Here is a 6,572-nt window from a genome sequence, read left to right as displayed (position 1 = left end):
TTTATTTCTTCGTATTTTCTGAATTTAAATGACGAATACTTTGGTTGCCATGTTTGAATGTTTGTGTGTTTCCAATATTTCTTTTCGGTTTATTTGACCAAATAAATAGATTAATAATAAAATAGAATCTTAAAAGATAATAGTGAACGTCACTCAATCGAAGATATATTTTCAAGAGTAGGTGATTAAAATAAAATTGTGGGGTTGATTATAAAGTAGATTATCATTCTATTTAACTAGCACGGGGTAGCATTGCAAAAAAAAAATAAAAAAAAATAACCACCAAATTAATTACAAATTATAATTATTAAATATCGATGCCACAAAAAATGTTTAATTATTTACTTCTAGACGCTAATAAATTCTACCAATTATTATCAAGTCCACCCTAACACAGTTGAATTTAGAGATAATTAACTAAATTAAACTAAATTAAGTCAAATTAAAAGGACAAAGCAAGAAAGCAAATTAAACACGAAGATTAATCAAAGTAAATAAGCCTAGGATTTTATTTTCCCCCCTATGTGATTATTACTCCCCAAATTTCTTCAATTATGCAAGTAATTAACCCGGATTATTAACCTGAGATGCTAAATTAATCATAACCCGCTTCCGCAAGGATTACAATTCTAATACTCTAGATTCAATTACTGTATTCCTACGCAATTAATTCTAGAACACCTCATTAAGCACAAATCTCAATAATGACTACCTAAGAGATTAACTATATTCCTATGTTAATACCACAAAAGCTCTTCTACCACAGTTCTAGTTATTAATCTGATCGTCCGATTCATGCAATTAATAATAACATAAAAGCACATAAGGTGATCAAGTTCATGCACTTAATAAAACAAGTAGAAGAAATAATCAGGAATTAAAACTTGCATAAAATCATAGAAAAGGGTTCATAAATCCCACATAGGGTTCCAAATAAAATCCTAAAAATAAAGACTTAGCTACTCGTAGTTCTTATGATAAAGAAAATAAAATAAATAAATAAAATAAGAAAAACTATGCTTGAATCTTCGTTGATCTTCTTTGCTCTTGAATTTGCGTAAAAAGATGGATCCTCAATTGTGTGCTTGGCTTGGTCTTATATAGGGTGGAAAATTTGGAGAAGAATGTAGTTTCCTTGTGCAATTAGGATTCCTTTACTGCGCATTTTCGTCATCTCAGACGGCCGTCTCAGATTTTGTACTAAAACTCGGACGGCCGTCCCAAAACCAGAGGCTGCTTCTGCTTCTCAGACGGCCGTCCCAGTTTTAAGTGTAAATCTGGGACGGCCGTTCCGGGCTAATTTCTTCAGATTGTTGATTTCTTCACTTTTGGCCCATATATTTTCCAAAATTTCAGTTTTGACCCCATACTTTTCCAATTCTTCAATTTGTACCTAAAATACAATAAATCAACTTTTTAAGCACCAATTATCGTTAAAACACACCAAAAGGTCAAATAAAAAGGTACAATAAAGTGTAAAAATATACACTTAACATAGGGTCGGACAATTATCGGTCAATAATTTATCCGAACCGACCACCCAATTTTACTGAATATTGAAAATCATTACTGCTCCGACCACTACTGGTCGGATAGTGGTTGGTTTGTTGACATTATCAGCTATCTATCTATTGTTTTTTTTTTCTCTCTTTTTTTTTTATTTATTACAATATTAAGATGTTTTTAAAAGATTTTCGAAAGATATTCAAAATTTTAAGAAAATGCATCTTGCAAAAATCTCAACTTTAAAATTAAGATTTTTTTAAAACTAAATTTCTACAATAAGTACATATATACAATGACGATCAATAAGAAATACGAATTATAAAATAAATTAGTACATAGAGGTTTTTATATTGACTTTAAGAAAATAAAAATTACACTTAAATACCTATAATTTTTTTTATTAATAAAAAAATTAGTTGATCGATATTACCCAACTGATATGCCTAATTGGGCCAACCCAATGGGCCTACAATTTCTTTACTTACTGGGCTACGAGCCCAATATCGAAGACCAATATCACCGAGGCCCAAACACCTTCAAGTAAGGCTTGGGCCCAACAAAGCAAACTCAACCCAATAAACGACATATAAATAGAGGTTTTACTCATTTTATTAAGGTACGTCCTATTAACTGAGCAATACTATCAACTGTATTCTCTGGACTATTTCTATGATCAGCACGTCTGACTTGAGCGTCGGAGGGGTTTCCGCCGGATCAACCCCCGGCTTAGTTCATGTGTTCTATGATCGCAGGTACCTCAGGATCATCAAGTTGTCAAGCTACTGATCTGCTTTGCTCTCCCAGTTCATTTTCTACACTACCCCAGGTGATCTAAGTAATTAGCATCATCATTTTGGCGCCGTCTGTGGGAACGATGCAAACCAGATCACATAGCCAACAAGATCCTCCTGAGGCGTCTGCTCGGAGAGAAAATGACACAGCTAACGACCTTCCACCTCGTGGAGGCTCTGGCTTGCCACCTCCTCCACATCCCATGGATCCGCCTCGCGAGGTTCAGGTGATCCCCCATCGGGACCCACCACTTGCCGATCCACCACTCCCTGCTCCTCGAATGGTTCAAATAACCGAGGATGCGCTTCAACGCATGATAACAGAAGCTTCAACTCGGGCTGCCACTGAATCAGTGGCACCATATATCGCCACGATGGGAGCAGATGCTCCCAACGCGATACCAGCATCTGCTCCACATGTGGAGCCACCTATGGCACCACCGTCATCGACTCCCCAAGGTGGCTTACATCGCCCCCAAAATATTTCGTTCGCCAAGGGTTATTGACTCCTTGGGGGCTTACATCTGCCCCCAAAATATTTCGTTCGCCAAGGGTTATCGACTCCCTGGGGGTTCACATCGCCCCCAAAATATTTCGTTCGTCATAGCAGGAGCCAACGCTCCTCCTCGTGAGGCCCCACTGGGTCCTCAACATGATCAATTTCCACCTACTTCTAACGATTCAGATAACCGAAGAAGACCTTCAGCGTATGATCACGGAAGATTCAACTCGTGCTTCCACTGAATCAGTGGCACCATATATCGCCAAGGTTGGGCATCCCACCCCAGATGTTCGTGATCGCCTCATCCTAAATGGGGGGCTATCCCATCCTAAAGTTGGGCATCTCATCTCAAGGGTGGTACATCCACTTACCTTTCAACCCCAAGGGGTTTCACATCCCATCAAGTGTTTCACGTCCCTACTTCAAAAACAGAAAAAAGGGTCAGACGAGCACGCGCGAACCAATGGCACAACCGTGCGCATCCACCTCAGACCATAGGTCTCGAGCACCTCATCCTACAGTGGGCAGTTATCCCCATCCTAAGGTTGGGCACCATCCTAAGTGGATTCACATCCCATCTCAAAGAACGAGGATAATCTCCCTACTCAAAAATAGAACATCCCCAAGGGGGTGCACATCCCATCTCAAGGAACAAGTATAATCTCCCTACTCAAAAAATTGAACATCCCCAAGGGGGTGCACATCCCATCTCAAGGAACGGGGATAATCTCCCTACTCAAAAAATTGAACATCCCCAAGGGGGTGAACATCAATCAAGAAAAAAGAAGACGAAAAAATAGAAGAAAAAAGAAGAAGAAAACAGAAGATGAAAAAATACAAGAACAAGAAAAAAGAGAGTAAAAGAAGAAGAAATAAAGAAGAAAGAAGAAAGAAGAAGAATTAGAAGAAAAAAGAAAACCAACAAAAAAGAGAAGAAGAAGACAAAAGAAGAAAGAAAAAGAAGCAAAAAAGAAAAGAAAGAAAAGGACAAAAGACAAGAAAAAACGCGCGCGTCAGCGCGCTCCACCCAAGGAAGCGCGCGCACATCAGCACCGCGCGGTTGGCCAAGAAGCCTCGGTCCGCGCGCGCGCGGAAAAAGAAAAAAAAAAAAAAAAAAAATATCGCCAGAACGCGCGTGCATGTCACGCGCCCAGCTGTACTGCGCATCTGCCTCTGCGCGCGTGCATCGCACGCGCCCGTTGTCTCTCACCGCGCGTGCGTCGCACGCGCCCGCACTCTCTCTCTCCCTCGCGCGTGCCTTGCACGCGCCAACGCCCTGTCTCCTCCGCGCGTGCACTGCACGCGCCCGCGCTCTCTCTCCTCCGCGTGTGCACTGCACGCGCCCGCGCTCTCTCTCCTCCGCGCGTGCAGTGCACGCGCCCGCGTGACACCTACCGCGCGCCCCCCCTACCCCAGCCTCAAAGCGCGCGCTCCCCCCTTACCCCAGCCTCAAAGCGCGCGCTCCCCACCTACCCAGCATCAAAGCGCGCGCCCACCTCCCGCTACTCACCTACTTGCGCGCAATTTGCACTGTGCACCACCAAATCGCATGCCGTTTTCACCTCGCTTTACCAAATCGCGCGAGAATTTCAACGCGCTCCACCAGATTGCGCGAGCTGTTTAACGCACCTACCAAATTGCGTTCAAAAAAAAAAAAAAAAAAAAAATTTATCCACGCCATGCTAGCGATTAACGCAAGACTACAACACCGATCTACTCTCAATACGATCCGGTACCCCTTTCTACTTGGCTCCCACATCGTCTCGAGAGTGGGGGGCTTGCGAGACAACTCCTACGAGGAGCCAACTCGCTCAATACTACCACCCGCAGCGAGACAACTCCCACGAGGAAACCACTCGCTCCATCCTACAACCCGCAGCGAGACAACTCCCACGAGGAGCCAACTCCCTCGGGTCTACGAAACCATAGCGAGATAACTCCCACGAGGAGACCATTCGCTCCGTCCTATAGCCCGTTGTGGGACAACTCCCACGAGGAGCTAACCCCCTATAGTCTCAAAACTACAGCGAGACAACTCCCACGAGGAGACCACTCGATCAATCCTACAGCCCGTTGCGAGGCAACTCCCACGAGGAGCCAACTCGCTCGGTCCTACGAACCCACAGCGAGATAACTCCTACGAGGAGACCACTCGCTCCATCCTACGACCCGCAGCGAGGAAACTCCCACGAGGAGCCAACTCGCTCGGTCCTACGAACCCACAGCGAGATAACTCCTACGAGGAGACCACTCGCTCCATCCTACGACCCGCAGCGAGGAAACTCCCACTAGGAGCCAACTCGCTCGGTCCTACGAACCCACAGCGAGATAACTCCTATGAGGAGACCACTCGCTCCATCCTACGACCCGCAGTGAGGAAACTCCCACGAGGAGCCAACTCGCTCGGTCCTATGAACCCACAGCGAGATAACTCCTACGAGGAGACCACTCGCTCCATTCTATGATCCGCAGCGAGATTACTCCCACGAGGAGCCAACTCGCTCGGTACTAAGACTCGCTGCGAAACAACTCCCACGAGGAGACAACTCGCTCGGTACCCCAACCCGCAGCGGGACAACTCCCACGAGGAGCTAACTCGCTCGATATTACAAATCCGTTGCAAGGCAACTCCCACGTGCAACCACCTCGCTCGATAATAAGACTCGCTGCAAAACAACTCCCACGAGGAGACAACTCGCTCAGAGCAACCTCAATCTACACGCGCCTAAATCGCGCATCATCCAATGCTCCTACAACTTCGCTCAAGACAACTCTCTCGAAGAGCCAACTCGCTCGATACTACAACCCGCAGCGAGACAACTCCCACGAGGAGTCAACTCGCTCGACACTACAAATCCGTTGCAAGACAACTCTCACGTGCAACCACCTCGCTCGATAATATTACTCACCGCGAGACAACTCCCATGAGGAGACAACTCGCCCGAAATTCACCATATAATCGCAAGCTCAAGTTAGCACGATTACAACCCTAGAAGCACTTAGAGATATTATGAGAATCTATATAGCCTGGCCAGCTTGATTACTCAAATTTATCTACTTGTTTTCGATGGGTCATTCATTAAAACGTGGCCACGGTCCAAACATACTTAAGACCCACGAGGTCTAACAAGGGGCACGACCCCCATATAAAAAAAAATCTTGAGAGCCTGATCCCCTCCTCAAGTACATCACGCAGAAGGCTATATGTAAACACATACAAGCAACGCGTCAAAACATTGAAAATGTCGAAAAATAACAACTCCCACGAGGAGAATACTAGCTCCGTGCTACTACATTATCGTGAGACAACTTCCACGAAGACGTAACTCGATCAACTCGATTACCCCAGAGACAACTCCCACGAGGAGATTACTTGATCCGTGCTACTACATTATCGCGAGACAACTCCCACGAGGAGATAACTCGATCAACACTATTACCCCGCGACAAGATAGCTCCCACGAGGAGATAAATCGCTACTACATCGTCGCGGGACAAAACCGACGACTCAATTAATTTATATTGCGGCAACTTTGTCGCGCTATGCGCCAACGCGCATTCACACCCCTCCGACACACGCTCCAACGCGTTTTCGCATACCATTAGGCCATACGCCAACGATCCACTTCTACAATTTTTACTCTCGACACGATCTGAGACCCATCACAACATGGCCCCCACATCGACTCGAGAGTGGGGGGCTTAATGATATGCCTAATTGGGCCAACCCAATGGGCCTACAATTTCTTTACTTACTGGGCTACGAGCCCAAT

This window comes from Erythranthe guttata, chromosome 1 (genome assembly GCF_056151865.1).
Source record: "Erythranthe guttata isolate IM_541 chromosome 1, IM_541, whole genome shotgun sequence".
In the NCBI taxonomy this organism is placed as follows: Eukaryota; Viridiplantae; Streptophyta; class Magnoliopsida; order Lamiales; family Phrymaceae; genus Erythranthe; species Erythranthe guttata.
This window is presented reverse-complemented; position numbering follows the sequence as displayed.